At 48.4% G+C, this 20,678-nt stretch overlaps 1 protein-coding gene across 4 annotated transcripts in view; it reads left to right on the forward strand.

Moving 5' to 3' along the window:
- DAGLA (diacylglycerol lipase alpha) overlaps positions 1-20,678 on the forward strand; it is a 56,597-nt gene that overhangs the window by 571 nt on the left and 35,348 nt on the right. For 2 of the 4 annotated variants that reach the window (XM_036383509.2, XM_036383511.2), the window contains exon 2: positions 1,967-2,056. The gene's annotated coding sequence lies outside the window, so the exon portion shown is untranslated. Of the gene's footprint in view, positions 1-81; positions 104-1,966; positions 2,057-17,843; positions 17,873-20,678 lie in introns of those variants that run through there. The other 2 variants (XM_036383510.2, XM_036383513.2) reach the window with 2 other exon arrangements.

Raw genomic sequence — 20,678 nt, forward strand, 5'->3', positions numbered from 1 at the left:
ACGGTACCTGACTTGAGCAACGCGGGCGGATGCTGAGCCGTGGCCGTAAAATTCCCAAATTTAGGATCGCAGGCAGCTGCAGAAGTGAGATATCCTTATGAAAGTAAGGGAAATGTCGCTCCGAGATCTTGGAGCTGGGATGCTGCCAGGCTGCTCGGCCAGAATTCCCGCTGTGCCCAATTCTGGGAATTAGTACCTGCTGGTGCATTTGGGACAGGCTTCAGTTGGCACTGGGAATATGGGAATGGGGATTGCCGAGCCTGGTGCATGCCATGGTCCTTAGAGCCTGCTCCAGGTGGGAAATCACGGAATAATTCACCAAGGTGGAATATAGAACCCTGGGAAATGAAAGCAGCAAAACTCTGGGGAATGGTTTTAAAGGAAAGGACTATTCCAAGGTGGGAATATTCATCTCCCCCCGGGATGAAACTTAGTGGGGATGAGTTGCTGCATCCTCCTGGCTGGACAGGGAGAAGCATCCGAGTTTTTGTGGTCAGGCTGAGTATTCTTAAATGGGAGATAATGAAATTGTGGGAAGTGGCTCTTGGAAAGCTTCGGACTCTCTGTGATTCTGGCATTGGCTTGGCTGAAATGTGTATCCTGTGGACACTGCTGGAAGAAGCTTTCCAAGTTGGAAACCTGAGCTGGGGGAAGGTGTTTGTTGTACCAGGTGTTGGCTTTCAGGGTCATGAAAGTTGCATGGGGGGTCTTAAAGCTGCTGGGGAAATTCCAGCAGTGCCAGCTTGGACTGGGAATGGCTGAGGGGGTCGGGAATGCCCAACAGGGACAAGAGATGTGGAAAAGCATCTGTTACGTGGTAGATGATACAAATAACCTGGAATTTCTGCAGCCGAAACCCTTCAGCAAGGAGCAGGATAAAATTCCCCCTTTGAGTAGGAATTTAAATTGGAAATTTGGGAGTTGTCAGCTCTGCTGTCCAAAATTTTACTCAAGAGGGTCAAAATCAGGGATTTAAGGATATGAACTATGTACTGCAGGTACTGACTTTGACAGTGCTGACCTAAAAAAATCCTGATTTGACCCGAATTCCCATTTAAATTAAGACACAGGGCACTTTTTGCCTGCTACCTGCACAGCCAGATCTGAATCCTGGAGAGAGGGAATGCTGTAAATCCCTCTGTGGTTGCTGGGAAAAGGGTGGTGAGAAAGGGAAGCTTCTCTGGGCTGTGTCCACCCGTTCCCTTTTCGGAGGGCTGGGGAGGGGCAGTTGTGCAATGATGGGATTTAAGGGAAGTGCTGTGCCAGGAGGGAAAGTGAGAAGGGTGGAAATGCTCCTCCCAATGACCAAAAATGTGAGGAGTAAAAAAATTCCTACGTTTTGGAAACTTTGTTAAAATTCTCTGGACAAACAATTAGAGCAACCGAAAAAAACCCTTCTGCTTGAGGGGGTTTTTTTGGACTTTGTGTGGGAATCTCAGTCCTGCTCCTTCTGCTCTCCCTCCCCTTGGAAGTTAATTAATTGAGAGCTGGCTGCTCCAAACGAGGTCACTTGGATTTCAGAGCTGCCCTATCATTGTATGGATTTGCAAAATCAGGATTTACGGCTTGTGTGCCTTAGAAATTTTTCCTTAAAGTGGCATAATCCTGGTTTTTGGGGGTCTTTTCCAGGCAGCTGGAAGGATGTAGGGAGGAGAAGTGTTCAAATTGGAGAGTGTAAAGCTTGGGAAGCTGCTCAGCTTTGGATGGAGAAGAGTTTGGAGAAGCTTCCAGTCATTCCCAGGCCTGGCTGTCATTTATGAAACTTCCTTGGACTAAGGCAGCAGGAATTCTCTTCTGTCCCAAACATCCTTGTCCTGTCTGAAGACTTTTTTGGGGGAGAATTAAACCTTTTTACTTCCCCTAGACCACACAGCTTTATTCTAGGGACCCTACACCCTGCTTTTCCTCCCTCTCATTCCATCTTTCCCAAATAAATGACCCTTGGTTCCACCTCTGCTCCCAACAGTGATCCAGCTGATGAATAAGAACATCCCGTGCTGGATTGAGCCCTGGAGTTTGAGGAATTTCCAGTTAAAGACGCAGCAGTTGAGATGGGGTGAGTGAAACCATTTTAATCTGCTCCTGGAGCTGCAGGGCTGGAGTTTTTTGGGCATTGGGAGCAGATGAAAGTGGCCTTTGTGCCATGGGAAGTGTGACAATGGACTTTTGTGGGATCTGCAGAGAGTGCTGGGATGTTTATTCCTGCTGGGATAGATGGGAGTCAATCAGGCTCTTCATTCCAGGCCAGTTTGGAGCTGATATTTTTGTTATTTCATACATGATATTGTTAATTCAGGTGTGTTTCTATACCTTATTGTGTGGATTTTTAGGGAGAAATCAGAGAAAAAATCCTTGGAAAATTTGCCAGGTGCAGCACCCACCCAGCTTGGAACTTTGAAAATGGAAGAAATTAGAATGGTCTTCCAGGTTTTGGTAAAAAATGGGAAGGTTTGCCCTGCTGAGGAATATCTTACCCTGAAATATGGACAAAAATGCTGCTGGACCCTAGCAGGGATTTTGGATACAGGAAGTAATTCCCACAGAGTTTCAGGAAAAATGAGCCCTGTACCTTCAGGCATTCCTTCTTCCTCCTTTTCTTTCCATTCTCCCCTCTTTCCAGTGGAAGGCACATGGATTCCTTACCTCTGGATCTCTTTGGAAAGATGAAATTAAAAAAAGCTTTGGATTATTTTCCTCTTCCTTGCAGCAGGAGCTGGAAATCTGCATGGCAGGCAGAGACTGTCAGGAATTCTGTCCTGGGCTCTTAATCCAGGAGTTTCTTCTTTAACTCAAATCCTTGCTTCACTGCCCTTGTGCTCCAGCAGATCCCTGAAAATCCTCATCCTGCCCCATCCATTGGCATTTATCCCTCTTTGAGGAGCCTTCTGAGCTCCTCTTTGAAGATCTGTGGAATTGCCTGAAAATTCCTGGCTTTTTGTTCCCTTCCAGCTGAGATTTTGGTTCCTACGTGTTCCCTTGGTGTAGAATTAAAACAAGTGGTTTCTTCAGGGCTGGCTTTGAGCTCAATAGGAATTTTTCCCTGAAAACAGGATACAAGATGTAATTTAGAGCCTTCAAGTTTTCCTGTTGTTTTTAATTTGCCATTTCATCAGAAGTCAGTGGCAAATATCCCAGTACAGCTCGCTCATAGCCATCAGTAAATATGGGAATGCCACCTTAAATGAGCATTTTCCACTACTTTTTTCCTCTGGAACCTGTTTCCTTGGGATTTCTTGGCCTGAAGGCTTTATTATCCCCACAGATCTGAGTGATCCTGATTTTACATCCAGGCAGGCTGCAGGACAGAATCCTTATCCTTGTTCTTTTGGAATAAAATGCTGAATCCCTCAGGCCACCTTAAAACATTTGAACTGGATAATGAGAAGAAACAGGAAAATTCAGGACATTCCTATTATAGTTCAGTGCAGCAAATAGAAAATGGGGAGGTTGGGATGGAATTCAGCCCTTTCTTCCCTGAAAGGTGCTTTTCTTCCCTGGAAGGTTCCCATTTGGATGTGTCCTGCTGCTCCATGTCTGCTGGAAGTTGGAATTTCCACAGCTTTGCATCCTTTGGGATGAAATTTATTATTTTGTCATGGCTTGTCTTTGCAGCCCAGATCCATGGTGTTGACACAGCCTGGATGTATTTTTGGAATATGGATTTCAGCTCCAAACTGGGAGCCTCTGGAGGCTTGGCTTTTCCCATTGGGTCTGATAAATGATCCTGCAAATTGGTGCTGTTTTCTCCTGTGGGAAATGAACTGTTTCACCTCCCAGAAAATCAGAGCAAGGCAGGTGCTGCTTAGGAGCTTCCAGCATCTCAGCCAGCCGGGGATTGTCCTGAAAAACTTTATCCTGCTCTGCTTGGATGCCATGATTAGAATCCTGGAATGATTTGGGTTGGAAGGGGCCTTAAAACTCACCCACTATCCCAGGCAACTCCAAGCGCCATCCCACCTGGCCTTGGACACTTCCATGGATCCACAACTTCCCTGGGCACCCTCTTTCTTGGTGATATCCAGATCCTATAAATGTTCTTCATGTACCTCTGGGCCACGTTTAACCTTTGGAAGCACATTCCCCTTTTTGTGACTCCGGGTTTTTTCCGGCTGATTCAGTTGTTTGTCACCATCTCCATGGCACCAGAGCATCCGCTAATGACAACCAGCATTTCCCTAAATGAGAGCATTCAGGGATGAACTGGATTTTTCCTTGGAGAGGGGAAAACATATGCCCTGTCAGAGGAAGGAGAACAACTTCCCATAAAAGCAGGAATTTGTGATTTGTGCTGCTCATTTTCTTCCCTGGATAGAGTAGGGAATAAGGGAAAATTTCGTGGAGAGATTTTGTGCTCTGTGGGATTGCTCTTCCCTCTACCTTTGTCAGTTCTCCCTTATTTTCTAGTGGAAAAAGAGACATCCATGTTCCAAAACTGGAAAGATTAGAGCTTTCCTCAAAATTCACTGACAAATCCAGGGGCAAAATTCCCTTCCCCTTTGTGGAATTGTGGTGTTAAAACTTCTGTGGGAAGCCACAGGTTGCTTTGTCCGGAAAACCTTCTTCCCTCTAAATTTTGTGGCTATTCCTGGATCAATGTGTTGCTTTTGGAAAAGAGTCTTTTGGCCTTTAAAAAAAAGAAGGGATCATATTTTCTCCCTGAGCTCGTTTGAACACCTCCAGTGCCATAATCGAATTTAACTCAGTAGGAAACGGGCACATCCCCAAATCCAGTGTTATCCATGGTTACTCCAAGGCCTGATAGAGCCTGAGATAAAGGGATTTGTTGCATGGAACCCTTTGCCTTATGGAATCCCAGCTGGCAAGGAGAATTTCGGGACTCTCTGGGGCCTTGCTCTGACTTTGTGTTCCCCTTGGATGAGGGCGGAGGAATGAGGAGAGGCGAGCTGGGAGGTGGGAAGCACGTGGGAAGCTGCAGAAAATTCTCGGGAATGGGCGGCTGAGTAAGTGCGGAGCCTCCTGGGAATACTGGCAGAGTTGGTGAAATTCCCTTGTGAGGTGGGGAGCAGGAATTTGGGGAGGGAAATCGGGAACATGCCAGTGTTGGAAGTTTCTCCGTTATCTAACGTGTGAGTTTGCAGGATGTGTTTTATTCTGGAGAAAAGAAGGGTTGGGGGAACTTCTCATTCCCTACAACTCTGTGACTGGATGTGGGAGCCAGGTGGGATTGGGCTCTTCTCCCAGGGAACAAATGACAGGACAGGAGGAAGCGGCGTCAAGCTGCATCAGTGGAGGTTTAGGTTGGATATTGGGAATATTTCTTCATGGAAGAGGTTGTAAAGCACTGGAAGATGCTGCCTAGGGCAGCAGGGACTGGTGGAGTCCCCTTTCCTGGAGGGATTTAAAATCCATGTGGATGTGACACTTTGGGACATGGGTAAGTGGGTTGATTGTTGGATTTGACGATCCTAAAAGTCTTTTCCAACCTTAACAATTCCATGATTCTCTATGTGCAGGCCAGGCACTCCTGAGAGGTTTGATGTTCCCAACTTTTCCCATGTCCTTCACACCATAACCCATGTTTTGTGTCCATGGATTTGTTGGCTCCTTACCTGTTTGTTCCCTGGAATGGCTTGAACCCTGTTTTCCAGCCATTTCTGGGTAGGAACTCCAAGGATTCTCACATTTTGCCTTGATGCCCTGGGACACACAAGGTTTAGTTTGGTCCTCAGGGGAATGATCCTGCCAGATTTTCCTTCTCTTGGTGGGTGACAAGACAGGGAAGTGAACTTTTGGAATTGCGACATCCGCAAGCCCGGTAAGGACTCGCGGTTCCGGGTTTTTGGGATACGCTGAGGGGATTCAGGCAGCGGAACTGATCCGAGGTGGCTTTTAACGACTCCGGGCTCACCCAGATCCTTCTGGCTCAGGAGAGCGGAAGGGAATGCGCTGTGTTTGTTCACTGGATGCTCATCCCAAGGCTCGGATTAGTTCAGCGTTCCGTGGCAGCTCCAACCGGGTGGACGAGGTGCTGGGGAGGTGTCACCTGGGCAGGCTGAGGAAGAGGCGGAGTCGCCCCAGGGAATGTGGGAATCTCTCCAACACGGGGGATCCTGGACTGTCCTCAGCCAATTATCCTCTTAAAACCTTGGGGTGTTGTGCAATGGACGAGTCAATCACAGGATATCCCAAGTTGGATGGAGCCCACAGGGATATTGGAATCCTGTTGTCCTTGGTGTTCCCAGCTGCCCTTGTATTTATCCTGTCATTTTCCAGAGGCTCTCCTCGTTTTCCTTTCCATGTTAACTCTTAATTGAACAACACTTGGAAGCAGGATGTGGATTGAGGAGAGTGAGAGGCGCTTCCCACTGCTAAGAACTGAGGCTTCTCATTCCAGAAAAGCCTAGATAGAGGGGGTTTGGAAAACCAGATGGAATGGGAAGAACTCATCCTGGTGCCTGTTCCTGTAGCTGCAGGATTTTGCCTTTTGTGTGCCAGAGCTGGGAAATGCTGCCCTTTGGAGTGCAAAAAGCGTGGAAGGGTGTGGTCCGAACAATCCGGAACCTTTTCACCTGAAAGCACCTGATTTATGACACCAAAATCCCAATGTTAACGTGGATTTGTTTGGTGAACTGCTCAGCTCCGAGTTCCCTGGGGCTGGGCCAAAACACTCCCTCCTGCCTGGCATGGAAAACACAGCCCTGGAGCCTCTGCTCTGGAGCACGAGGGCTCAGCATTCCCGATAAACAGTGAGTTGGCCTTTCTGTTCTTCCAGCAGGTGCTGTTTGGCTCAACCTTAATATTTAGGGAAGGTTTTGGGTGGAGAGTGGGAGCAAATCCACTTTTCCTTCTGGAATGCTTTCACCATTCCAGTGTGTCAGGGCCTGGAAGTTTTACATGGATAGGAGGAAAGCAGATGGATCTTCTGCCTCAGTGTCCAGAGGTAAAAGGTTTTGTGCCAGAGGGTGTGATACTGGAATTCCTGGTTGTCCAGGCCTGGATAAGCAGGAGATCCTGTTCCCAGACAACGTGACCATTTGTTGCTCTGTACTTGAGATAGCTATCCTGGTGTTTGCTCAGCTCCTTACACCTGACTGCAAGGGTTTTCCAAGGAATTTGCATTTCAAAATGGAGTTTCTGTTGAAACTCTGGGGTTTTTTTGGGGAGAAAAAGTGAGAAAAATCCCATTAGGAGAGAGGAAAAGGGAGGAATTTAGGACTTGGTGGCCCCTGGGGCTGTGGCTGCTGCTCCCTTTTTGGAGGAGAAATGAGAGAATTATTCTTTTACTTTTCCCAGTGTTTATAGTATTCCAGCTGCTGAGGCTCCATTAGACATTGCTGCTCTTGGAAAAGGAGATGAGGTTGGAAGTTCTCATGTTCCTATGGGAACAGGGAGTTGCAAGGCTTGGAGTTCTCATTTATAAGAAGATTTGTCAGAAAAGGTAGGAAAGGCATTTAATTTCTGACTTAAGTGGAAAACCAAGATTCCTTCTCTCTCAGTTGGCTCCTGGCTCTGAGTTTTCCCATTCCAGGCTGCTCTGTGGCCTCGGAGTTAATTACAAGTTGGATAAGGAGATGCCCAAATCCGCCCTGCTGGGTTTTTTTTGCTGACTCAGCAGCTCAGAGTTCCTTTTTTTAGGGAGGGGGGCAGCAAAAAGACCATCTTGGATTCCAGATGCTTGTGGAGCAGGGTTAGAAACCCCCTTGGGATGGCTTTTCCAGGTTAAGCTGTTCCTGAATCTGCTTTTCCCACCTCCTTGGAAGTAGATAAGATATTCAGGACAGAGAAATCTGGTTTCTGTGCAGCTGTTGTTTAAATAGCTCCCAAGGAATATGGGACTTTGCCCAGTCCTGTCTGCATGCCTCTTCCTGGGAATATTGCCCCATGTGTGCTCAGAAAGGCTGGAGGGGGGGGGGGAATTCAGGAAAACGTCTGCGTTGTGTGAGGGAAGAGGAATTGCAGCCCCAAAGTTCACTTAGAAAATGGAAATGGGAAAAAGATGAGAGGTCAGTTAAGGAAGAACTGTGGTTTTTAAACGTTTCCAGCCAAATCCAATTGGAAAACAGGCACGTGCCATGGGATGGGGCCTGGGTTTCAGTGTGCTGGGATCCTGACTGAAGCAGCTGTGCAGTTTTTCCCTGTGGGAGCTTCCCTAGGGTTCTTCTGCCACTGCACCATGGCTGGGTTGTGGTCAGTGCATCTGGGACTCTTGCCTGAGGGATCCAATCCCTTAATTGGTCATAAATCTGGGATTTGGGACTTCTGCCTGAAGGTTGTCATCCCTTATTTTGTAATAATGGGGTTGTCTTTTTTTTCCCTCTAAATTTGGATTTTTGATTAATTAGTGGCTGTTATTAATTATTACTTGGTACTTTAATACTTCAATTTTCCATGTTTCCAATGCTGCAGAATGGAATTTGAATTCATCTGTCCCTTTGGAGGGCAGGGAAGTTTCAGCTCTCTGGTTGAAGGGGAGCTCTGCCTTCCTTGGAGCCTTTTTCCTTGGAACTATTTTGGGAACATGACTTCATCTTCCTCCTGGAGCGGGGGAAAAGCCCACCCCAGAAACGTGGGGGATTCAGAGCTTCTGTTCTTCCCTGCAGAAAATCACGGAATTGTGCCTCAGATTTCCCTGAAATGGGGGTGTTGGATCGTTGTAGGAGGGAAAAGGGGTGAGTTGTGCTGCTGGTGGACAGATCTGTGTTCTCCAGAGGTCACTCCTTGCTGGCAGCCCAGAGCAGGAATGGGATTCCTGGGTGCTGGCAGCTGAGGGAGGGGTGTTAAAGAGGCAGCTCCTGCTGGCTTTTCCAGTGATTCCAACCCCTTCCCTCCTTGTTTTCTCTTGGATGTTTACCTCTGGATTCTTTGGCTCCCATCCTGGTAATGCTAAACCCTGTGGTGGACTTGGGAAGAGCTGGATGAGGGTGGAGGTGAGATTTTATCCCAACACATTTCAGAGCCTGGATTGTCCCTTCCTATCCCCCGCTGCTTTCCTGGTGGAAACACAGAATTTTCCCATTTTGGTGTGTTGTCTCCTTCCTGGCTTATTGGGGAGAGAGGGAAGAAGGGGATGTGTGAGCTGCTGGTGCTGGAATTTAAAACTTCCTCATGGAAAGGAATGGGGTCATCCCAGTGTCCTTTTTCCCTTTTCCAGCTTCAGTCTGGCAGCTGGAACGCCTTGAAAATTCCAGCCAGGAAATCATGTAACTGAGGGGGGAATTATTCCTAGTGTCATTCCATAACCTGATTCCCTTACTCCAGAGGGATCATTTGATCTTTTGCTGGACACTGATCCCAGCTGGGAGCAACCAATATGGTGGAGGGAGGAAGAAACCTGTTGACATGGAGTTTTTCCAGCTTAAGGAATGCTTGGGTTCATCCTGTGCTGGACAATTCCAGGCTGAATGCTGGAGCTGGATATTCCCTGGGTCTGTGTGCTCTGCTGTTTCCCTCTTTGCAGTAAAAATAAAATCATTCAATATCCATGGGGTCTTTATAAATCCTTAAATATCCATGGGAAGTTGCAAAAACAGGAATGTCAGCAGTTGGAGACATTGATTGATTTCTTTTTTCCCCACTGGAGAAGGTGTGTTGTCTGTGGAATGTGGGAAAGACTGTCAGGAACCTGGCTGGGAAGGTGTGTGAGAAGCTCCTGGAATTCTGGGAGCTGTTAGGAGAGCACTCAAGAGATCCCTTCTCCAAGACACCTTTGGAATTCTCTTGGTGTTTTGAAAAAAAATCAAAGCCATCTGACAAGCCAGGTGACAAGTGACACTGGAGTTGTGCCAAGGGAAGTTTTAGGTTGGATACTAGGGAAAATTCCTTCATGGAAGGGGTTGCAAAGCATCGGAACAGGCTCCAGTGGTGGAATCCCCATTCCTGGAAGGATTTAAAATCTGCATGGATGTGGCACTTGGGATAGTTGTGGTGGCCTTGGCGGTGCTGGGGAATGTTAGACTGGATGATCTTGGAGGGCTTTTCCAACCTGAACAATTCCATGATCCGTTTGTCCGTGCTGTTGGACACACAGAAGTCTCAGCCTGTCATTTGAGGACAATTTGCCTCTCCCCTGGGCTGTGGGATCCCAAAACATCTCCACAAGGATGCAGGCAAAATTCCTGTTATTCCTTATCAAAAAGTCTGGGAGTATTTTCCCTTGCTGCCCTGAAGAGAACTGTAGGAGATCTCAGTTTGTGCCTGTGCTCAGAATTTAAGGCTGAGGCAAGGAACTGAGGCAAAAAGAGGCACAGGACTGGGATGGAGAAGAGTCGGACTTGGGCAGGGATAATTCCTGATCCTTCAGAGCTTGATTATTATTCTTTAATCAACTGTGTTAATTACAATATCATCTTGCTCCCAGGCCTCTGAGCTCTGATCAGGGGTGAGGATGTGAACTGAAAAAGGTGGAATAAAGGAATTTTTTCAAGCTTTGGAAGTTCACTTGTCCTGGCAATAACGGAATGAGTCACCAAACCCCAACTCTGGTGCCTGTGATCTCTTCCCAGCTGATTAGAGCATTCCCACCAAGAGCTCTTCCAGGCATTTCCTTTTGAAGCTTAATTGAAAAAGCTCTGGATGATTGGATACTTCATGGTTAATTATAAGATAATTAAAGGAAAGCAGGGAAAATCCACACCTGGACCAATCCTGCCGAAGGAATCTCTGCAAAGGCACTCCATTTAATTACCGGGATGGCCACGCGTTGCCTCGGGAATGAGAGGAAAAAAGGAATTTCTAAAGGAATTTCTTTTCCAGCAGCTTCAAACTGGTTGGGCTGGGAGCCAGGGGCTTGTCCTGAAGTAGATCCCAATGAACAGATTTTTTCCTTATAATCCTGTTAGGATTATAAATTGAAGTGTGAAATTTGTTTGGAATTCGTGTCTGCTGGAGGAGGGGAAATCAATTGCAAAATGCATCCCTGTGCTGTTGGAGCAGGGATCCTTCCTGTTTTCTGAGGATTGCCAACTTCCCTGGACAAGATTTGAGCCCATTTTGTCTTTGGAAAAATGGATTTGCTTTCCAAAAGCTGTGGGGGTGTTGAATTTGGTAGAGAAGGATTGGGATCACCTGGCCATGATCCAGGATGTCCAGCAGCCAGGTGGGAAATCCAGGTACAGCCCTGAGGGTGATCCTGCTGGAAAGGGGATGTTTCTCCTGTTCAATTCAGACATGAATTGAGGATAGGCTGGGATTGCTGGAAATGTTCAGCCTGGACAAAAGAAAGCTCCAGGGACACCTTAGAGCTTCTTCCAGAGCCTAGAGGGGTTCCAGGAGAGCTGGAGAGGGACTTGGCACAAGGGCCTGGAGGGACAGAACAATGGGAATGGCTTCCCACTGCCAGAGGGCAGGGATAGATGGGATATTGGGAAGAGATGCTTCCCAGGGAGGATGGCAAGGCCCTGGAATGGATTTCCCAGAGAAGCTGTGGCTGCCCCATCCCTGGAAGTGTCCAAGACCAGCTTGGACAGGGTTTGGAGCAACCTGGGATAGTGCAAGGTGTCTTTGCAGGGGCTGGCTGGAATGGGATGAGCTTAAGGTCCCTTCCTACCCAAGCCATCTGGAATTAGGGATAGTTTTAGGAGGGGCACATTCATCTCAGTTTTGGGATCCTCCTATCTATATTTTAGGAATCACATGGCTGATTTAGTTTCTGGATCATCTCCTGCTTCTTCTAGTTACCTCCTGTCATAGCCTGGCATTCCCCAACTCCAGAGCTGGTGCATTCCCACACGTGGCCAGTTGATTTTTCCTGCTCCCTGTTTGCTTGGGAAGGATTGTTCCTGGTTTTCTGTGGTATAACCAATTGTTAGGAACAGTCAGTTCCAATCTGTGCCATTCAGTTTGTGCCTGCACAGCTGCTGGGAGCCAAGGAATGCTTTTCCAGGGATTTCTTCGGCTGCAGCTCTGCTCTTGTCACATGGGCTCTCTGCTTCTGCCTCACCTCCTTTCACCTCCCTCTTGTCCAGCTTTTCCAAATGAATTCTGGCTCTGGAGCTGGTGGCTGAGAGGGCAGGGACAGTGTCCCTGGAGTGACAACTTTCCAAGCTCCTTGCAAGCCCTGCTGAAGGACTCCCCCATAACAAGGGAAAGTGAGGAGGGTATGGAAACTGGTGGTATCAGGGAGAAAAATCCCAGGATAGTTTGGGTTGGAAGGGATCTGGAATGTGATCCAGGTCGATCCCCCAGCCAGGGGCAGGGACACCTTCCACTAGCCCAGGTTGCTCCAAGCCCCAGCCAGGCTGGCCTTGGACACTTCCAGGGATGGGGCAGCCACAGCTTCTCTGAGAAATTCAGGGTCTCATCGCCCTCACAGGGAAGAATTTCTTGCCAATATCCCATCTAATTCCATCCTGTGGCAGTGGGAAGCCATTCCCATTGTCCTGTCACTTCATGCCTTTATCCAAAGTCCCTCTCCAGCAATCTTGGAATCTCTTCAGGCACTGGAAAAGCTCCATGGTCTCTCTGGAGCCTTCCCTTCTCCAGGCTGAGCAAGGTCAGTGTATCAAGGAGACCCCAGGAGTGTCCATTAGGGAATAAGCATGGAAGCAGGAGATTCCTGGTGCCATGGCTGCAGCCAGGAATGTGTAGTCGTGCTTCCTGTGTCACCGAGTTTGCTGGATATCAGAGTGTAGATACAGGAATCAGCAGTTCCAACTCCAGGATCTGTAGTGATGAATCCACAGGGAGAAACAGGCACAAGGAATCTGTGTCAGCAGGAAAAAGTTGGAGTAAATATGTGTGAGTAATTCCAGGAGTCAGAGCTGGAAAACCTGTGGAAATTGAGGAGATGTAAAGCTGCCTTATGGAATTAAATAGTTCCTGAGCTTGAAACTGAATCCCTATCTCCTGGCTGTCCCTGGGGAGCAGTGGGCAGGGCTGGATCCCTGCTGGGGAGTGATAGGTGTTGTGGCTGCCAGGAGAGCACAGATCCCGAGGGCCTGGAGAAACTGTGGATCAGCTCCACGTGCAGGCTGTGGGTGGTGAGGAGGAGGAGGCATGTGTGTGCTGGGATTCAGAAATGCAGCTCCTGGAGTGTCCAAGGAGAAGGGAATGTGGAAAAATAAGTATATTTAAGGCTTAAATATGACACAGGATCAGGGAAGCCTGGGTTTGATTCATCCTTGCTTACATAAGCAAAAGGAAAAGAGGATTCCTGCTTTCCATCACAAATCTGGGATTGAGGAAGAGTCTGGAGAGTTCAGCTTGGCAGGATTCAGCCCAGGACTGCAGTTCTAGGTTGCTTGGTTGTCATTAGGGAGGCGCTGGATGGGTAGGAATTCCTAGGAAAAGGAGAAGGAAGCATTTGGTCTGTTGGTCCTGGTGGTTTGGAGAGGTGTGGGACCAGTGCTATTTGTTCCCTGTGGTGATTCCAACATCTTTATCCCAAGCACCAGATGGAGGAGAAGCAGGCTGGTAAGTCCCAGGATTTGATTACCATGGGGTGGGAATTTGGGACTTAATTCCATAAACTTGGGAGAGAGTTGGAGCTGCATGTGCTGGACTGTTGGTGGTTTTCCATGTGCTCTTCCTCAGTGAGCTCCATGTTCCTAATGGACAATGGGCCTTTTTGGGATAGGATGAGAGAGGAGCTGTTGGGGTGTGGAAGGAGGGAGCTGCTCCCAAGGGTCTCCATGGGGGCTGGAATTTTGGGGTCCTGCAGCACTGGAATAGGTGATTTATTCTTAGGAGCAAGCACTGAGGCAGGAAAAGTTTTCCCAAGCTGTCATTTGGATGAGCTGGAGACTCGGAATCTGCCTCTCCTTTCCTCATTCCCTCCTTCCTTCCCTGCTCCTGCTTTCTTTGGATTTGCACTGTAATTAGCAATTTTGTGGGAGCTGGGGCAGAGCTGGCAGCTTCCTTTAGAAAACTGTTCTCCAGGTGGGAATAAAGCAGAATTCTCCTGCTGGGAATGCTCAGCCTGATGCTTTCTTTTACTACCAGGGCTATTCCCATGCGTTGAGGTGGAAGCCTTGGGATGGGAGGGTCAGAAGCACATCAAGCACATTTCTTGGGAAGTTGCAGCTGGAAATCCAGAGTTAGGCTTGAAATGTTCCCATTGAGCTTAGGAAAAAGGGGAGGAGGATGTTGTCCATGTCCATATCCCAGCCATGAACATTTCTGGGCTGAAATTCCCACTTCTCTGCTGTTGTGCATTTAAAATTCCCACCTGTACAGGTGTTCCTGTCCTGGCTCTTCCCCAGACGGGACTTTGCTGTTTGATCCTTGCTTCCAGGGTAAACATGGAAGTGAAAGTGGATCATTCAGTGTGGAAAGAAGCCCCTGGATAGCAGCAGTCCTTTGGATGGTGGCGATTAGTTCACGGATCTTGCTGGGAAAACATGAATTCAGGGTTTGTTTTTTAATCCATAAATATTCCTGTAGGTTCTGGTTTATCAAATGAGCTTACAGAAATAACTGATTCCAGGATATCATGATGTTGGTTTGATTTTCACTGGAGGCTGGGAAAAATCTGGAACTGGGGCCAAGAAGCAGATTCTGCTTAATCAAGTGTAAGATTGATGCTTCCCAAGATATTGGAAAGTGGGAATCTGGGAGGGTTTGGGGCGTTACAGGAACAGGCAAAGCACAGAAATGGCATTTTCAGGGAATTCATAGCATTCAGGAATGTTCCCTCTTGAACATACTCCCACAGGATGAAGTCCTCAAATAGGCTGTTGGTGGCTTCCACTGGAAGTTTCACTTGGACTTTGGGAAGTATGACCTCCATGACCTCTTTCCAGGTTGATTTCTAGGAATGTGGGATACAGGCATGTCCTCAGCCAAGGAAACAAGCAGGGACACGATGAGAGAAATAAACAGGCAGCATCAGGAAAGTGGGAATAGGTCATGTCCACGTCAGGTTTAGGCTGTTTGAAGCCATTCCCAAGGTTTTTGAGACTGGAAGTGTCACAGATCCAGGATCCCTGTTTAATGAGGACAAATTGTGTTGAGAAAATACGCATTTGGGTTTAGATTCCCAAAAAACCTTTCCAGATAGCCCTGATTCCCAGCATTTTTGACTTGCAGCTGGGCATGTACCTGCCTAACCACTTAGTCATGGAATCTGAGAAGAGGAAAACTCCTGAGATAAGTTGTGGGATGTGATGCAGAAAAAAGGCCAAATTGGGAATGCTGGTGAGCAGGGAGTAGAGTAAGAAGTGGGAGGCCCTGGAATTCCACGTGTCCCTCTTTCCCCCTCAGCTCCAGGAGGGAGGGAAATAATCCCTAGTTTAAATTTCCTTAGGATCATTCCTGGGAGATGTGCAGAGCCAGCATTGCCTCCTATGCGGGCAGATGCACGTGGAGGGAACCTCTCCCTGACGATTCCCATGGCTCCAGAGCCTGGAGCCGCCTCTCCGGATGCGCTTCTCCTCTCCAGCACATTTGTGGGGAGGGGGGAGCAGGGAAGGAGTGCCAAGGAATGGTGTTGACCACACAGTTTTCCCGAGTTTGGCAGGGATTTTGTGTTCTCCCACTTCTTTCGCTCTCCTCGTGTTGGCAGCGGTGGTCCCGGCGCCGCTCCCGGTGGCTTTCCCTGCATGTGACTCATCCCCAGGGAATTCCTGAAGCAATGAGTCAAGTTATTGGGAAAACTGTTTGCCCACTAGTGTAAATTAGGGAGCCAAGAAGCTGCTTGCAGGAGGGGAGAGATGCAGTTCCTTTTGGAAATGCCTGGGCTTCTCCTCCCTCTTCCTGAAGAAGGCACATCACTTCCAGATGCGCCAGAACAGGGATGCGCCTCTGAATTCAATATCTCACCTGGATATTTGCTCCTTCTGCTTTTTTTCTGTCTTTTTGAAAAGGAGGCTGAGCTGATAAGCATTCCAGGGTGGAGTAAAACTGTCAGGAATTTGCGAGGATTGTAGTGGAAAATAGCTTTCCCTAAAGAAATGAGGCTCCATCCAAAATTCTCCTTGTGTAATTACTGGTCACCTCTTGGATTTGCCCTGGCTGGCTTAATCCAGCCCTTGGAGTTTTGGCTATAAATAACTCAGAGGCAGTGTGCTTTCCAACCAGGAATTACCAAGTTCTGTGTGTAGCTGTGGGATATTCCAACAAAACCAAGGATCGATGATTCCCAGTAAATATATCCAGGGAGCTGTTGTTCCACACCTGGGAGAGCAGATTTGGGATGCTGGGAGCATTTATTGCTGTATCCATCACCTCATCTGGGTATTCCTTTTGTGTTCCCTACCCCATTCAAACCAAGCTTTCCTTGTTGTAGGGGATTTTATTCCCCTGTAGAACATGGAGTTCTGTTTGAAATCCCAAATTAATTGGAATTTATTACATTTTCCCCCGTGGCAACTTGGCCGTTATTTTTGCCCGAGCTCGGAGTGGTCGGGAAGCTGCCCGTGGGCTCTGCAGGCACAAACTGTGGGTGGAATTGCGGAGCTGCCGGCATCGAGACAACGATTGGGGGTTGTTTTTAACTCCATTCCTGGCAGCACATTGGGACTGTGTGTGACAGTTCCTTCTCCACTCCCAGATTCCTGAAAAAGTGGTGGCTTCCCTTGTTTCTCAGCCAGGTGTTTGTGCAGGCTTTGGATTTTCCATAGGCTGATGAGTTTGGAGCTCTGGAGTTAAGGTGTGCTCTTGTCGAGGTCAAGGAGAAAAGTCCTGGGAATCTTGGAGGTGTGAGTGAGGCTTTTCCATCCCTTTCCAAGCATTATTCTCCCTTTCATTTAGGCAGCTGGAGTATCTCACGGTGATCCCTGTCTTTATAAACTTTTCCCTACAAACCTCTTCCTTTATGCCCAGGGATGGTTGCTGAGGTCTGGAATTAATAAAGCTCTGTGGATCCTTCACCAAGGGGGACATGGAAGTGCTGGACCGTGTCCAGGGAAGGGTTTGGAGCACAAGGAGCAGCTGGGGGAGTCAGCCTGCAAGAAATGAGGATCAGGAGGGATCTTCTCACTCTCCACAAATCCCTGACAGGAGGGTGGAGCCGAGTGGGATCAGGCTCTGCTCTCAGGGAATAAGTGGCAGGATGAGAAGAAATTGCCTCAAATTGCACCAGGGGAGGTTTAGGTTGGATATTAGAGAAAATTCCTCAATGGAAAAGGTCTTAAAGCATTGGAGCAGGCTCCAGTGGTAGAATCCCCATCCCCAGAGGGATTTAAAAGCCATGTGGACGTGGCATTTGGGGACATAGGATAGAGGTGGCCTTGGAAGGCTGGAGGAATGGTTGGACTCGATCTTGGGTGGCTTTTCCAGCCCTAATGGTGATGCTGTGGACAAATCCTGGCCCATGGGGTGGTGCAGGGATATCCAGTGGATGTGCAGCATTGGTATGTGCAGTGTCACTGGTTTCTAGGACTGGGATCCCTGGGAACAGTCTCAGAACTGGTCCCAGTTGTTGGGAGGAGGTTCATTCCAAAGTGGAGAATTTCCTTGTTTCTTTTAGATTCAGTGAATCCCTTATCCTGCTTTTAACTGGGAACAATGGCTGGGAGTGGCATCTTTGGGATTTGTCCATCCTCTTGCACTAAATCCATTAGGGTTTGCAAGATAGTCCCATTTTTCCTGAAAACTCCACTGCTGCGGTCAAGTCCATGCCAAGGAGATGCAGACTGGAGTCTCCTTATTAAAAATTAATCATTCCCAATGTAACAGAAAGGAGATGTCGTGCGTGTTTGAGGGAAATGTGGGATTCATGAGACCTGTTTCTACCCTAGGCAGGAGAGTTTGGAGTTACAGAAAAAGGGGATGAATTTTACCGAGGAGAACATGCACCTTGTTGTGTTTATGGCAAAGGGGCTTTGGGAAGGAGTCTGAGGGAGGAATGAGGTGGATGGAGATGGATCACTGCTGGGCCATCTGGGAAGCAGCTACACTGATCCTGTATTCCTCACCATTGCAGCTACAAGGAATTTATTCCAGGATTTCGGGGTTAAACTAGTGGGCCAAGCAGGTAAGTTCTTGTTCCCTGTGTTTTGAAGGTCAGTTGATACTCCGAGATTATTTTGGGAATTTGTGTCAGTGGGCAGTGCTGGAGTTCCAGATCCAAGCTGATCCCATTAGTTCTGTCCCAATGACATTGTGGAGGTGATTGTGGTGCCATGGCCTTATCCTGAGGGAGACACATCCAAAGTGTGCCAAGCCACAGGAGGCTCTTTGAACCTTTCCTGTCTCCAAGCTTCATTCCCTGGCTCTGCTGCTGACTCTTTTTATTCCATTCTCCTTGGAAAATGGGAGATTATCAAGGAGAATCTTCAAAGTAGCCATGAAGATATCCCGAAATTCTAATCCCCGTTGATTTTTGCCAGTGATCTCTGCCTGGGATTTGCTTATAAATATGGTTCTTAAATGTTCCATGAATCCATGGAATATTCCTTAAAGTAGAGGTCTGTTCCCTTAATCACCTCCGGTGAGGGCAGAGCTCTCCTCTCAAGCTTCCGGCAGCTGCTGTGCCTTCTTCCCCCTGGGAAGAGCTTTCCCTGCAATTCCTGCAGGCACTGCTTGCAGCAGATACTTCCTGCCCCTTGGAAATGGCAGAAAGGATTTGCCTTCCTTTGGTGCCATGGAATTTTTCCCCTCTTGGTATTCAATCCTGGAATGGTTTGGTTTAGAAAGGACATCGAATGCTCATCCCATTCTACTCCCTGCTGTGGACAAGGACACTTCCCACTATCCCAGGTTGCTCCAAACTTTGTCCAGCCTGGACTTGTCATTCTAGGCTTGAGGCAGCCACAGCTTCTCTGGAAAATCCATTCCAGGGCCTCACCACTCTCACAGGGAAGGATTTCTTCCCAATATCTAATCCAAACCCACGCCATGTAAGTGGGAAGCCATTTCCCCTTGTCTTGTCCCTCCATGCCCTATTCCAAAGGCTCTTTCCAGCTCTCTTGGAGCCCCCTTAGGCACTGGAAGAGGCTCTAAGGCTCCCTGGAGCCTTCTCCTCTCTGGGCTGAGCCATCCCAGCTCTCCCAGCCTGGCTTGAGAGCAGAGCTGCACCATGCAAATTCCTCTGGCCAGCTTCAGGACATTCTGTATGGATATCACCCATCCCCCTTCTCCTGGAAGGCGAGAACAATTCCCAGATTGTGAGAAACCAACTCAGAAACAGAAAGAGCCTCATTAAAAACCCTTCAGAACAGCTGGATGGGGCCTGATGGGGTTGGATCCAAGCTGGAATTGATGATTTCCGTCAACTCCAGTAAGTGCTTGATGGGAACGAGAAGGTTCTGAGAGCTACAAGGGAATGATCCAGCCTGAAATGGGAAGCTCATATTCCATGTGAGACATGCTGGTGAGGGAAGGAAGTATTTGGGGTGACTTGATGGGACCACAATTCTGTTGGTTAGGGAAGTGAACTGTTTGTTATCCTGCAGAATGAAAACGCAGCCTGCAGCATCTATGCTGTGCCCTCAGGACAGGTGTCTCCAGCACCTGGGCAAGGTGACCTGGATGTGCTCTCAGGGAGAAGGGAAGCACCTCTGCTCTGGAACAGAAAATCACTCCTGAGGAAAAGCTGCTATGGGAGCTGGCAGGACCCAAAGCTCCTTTGGTTTTGGTTTTCCAGCTCCATTTCCTCAGAAGTTGAGCTGGGAGCTGGCAGGCCTGGACTTGAACTTCCCAGCAGGGACAGCAGGTTGGGACTGGGACATTCCTGGGGATCATGGTGACATTTCAGCCAGAGAAAGGGATCCTGGGAGGGGTAGCATTCTGGGACATGGTGCTGGATTTCTGTGGAACAGCAAAGGGCTCTGTCCTTTAGCAACACGTGCAACCATCCACTGAGACCTACAAATCCAATCTTTTTGGTGAATTCTGTAGCCCTGAGCAGTGAAGGCAAACATCTGGCTTGTTTAGAGGGAATTTCCTTGGGTGAGTCACCCTGGAGAACTCTGGAATTTGCAGAGGCCAGCTGGAAGAGGGTGCTGGCAGAGATGAGATGGGATTGCTTTGTCATACCTGGGTCTTGTGAAAGTGCCATCAGGTGCCTGAGGGAAAAGGTAGGGAGGGAATATTGGGATAGTAGGGCTTCCTCCATGCAGACATCCCCAGGGATCTGGCAGAGGGAGAAAAAACTCTCAGCAGATCTGATTTCAGCCTGGGTTTGTCCTCCCATGTTTTGCTCTGAACAGCAGGAGGTCGGGAACAAGGGAAGGTTTTGGGCAGATGGAAGTGGGAATCCTGAGTTAGCCTGTGGATGCAGGGATGGGGAATTATAGGGGGTTGTGAACTTGTGGATGCAGGAATGGGGAATTGCAATGGGTTGTGAACCTGTGGATGCAGGGATATAGGGAAATGCAGGGATGGGGATTTGCAGGGGGTTACGAACCTGTGGATACTGGGATGGAGAATTGCAGGGAGTTGTAAGTATGTGGATGCAGGACTGGGAATTTGCAGGGGGTTGTGAGCCTGTGGATGCAGGGAAAGGGAATTGCAGGGAGGGGGATTTGCAGGAGGTTATGAGCCTGTGGATGCAGGGATGGAGAATTGCAGGGAGTTGTGAACCTGTGGATGCAGGGAAAGGGAATTGCAGGGATGGGGATTTGCAGGGGGTTATGAGCCTGTGGATGCAGGGATGAGGATTGCAGGGGGTTGGAGCATTGGGCTGTGTGGGTGCCTCGGGAATCTGCGATTCTGGGAGCTTGGAGCAAATCCTGCCTGGATTTGGGTGGAGGGAGTGGGTGACTCCGGGGGTGTTGCTGTGGTGTGGGTGGGCTCCTGGCATGCAGGATCCAGGCACAGCCTTTTTCCTTCAGCTTTAT

Source organism: Molothrus ater, chromosome 6 (assembly GCF_012460135.2).
Source record: "Molothrus ater isolate BHLD 08-10-18 breed brown headed cowbird chromosome 6, BPBGC_Mater_1.1, whole genome shotgun sequence".
Classification (NCBI taxonomy): Eukaryota; Metazoa; Chordata; class Aves; order Passeriformes; family Icteridae; genus Molothrus; species Molothrus ater.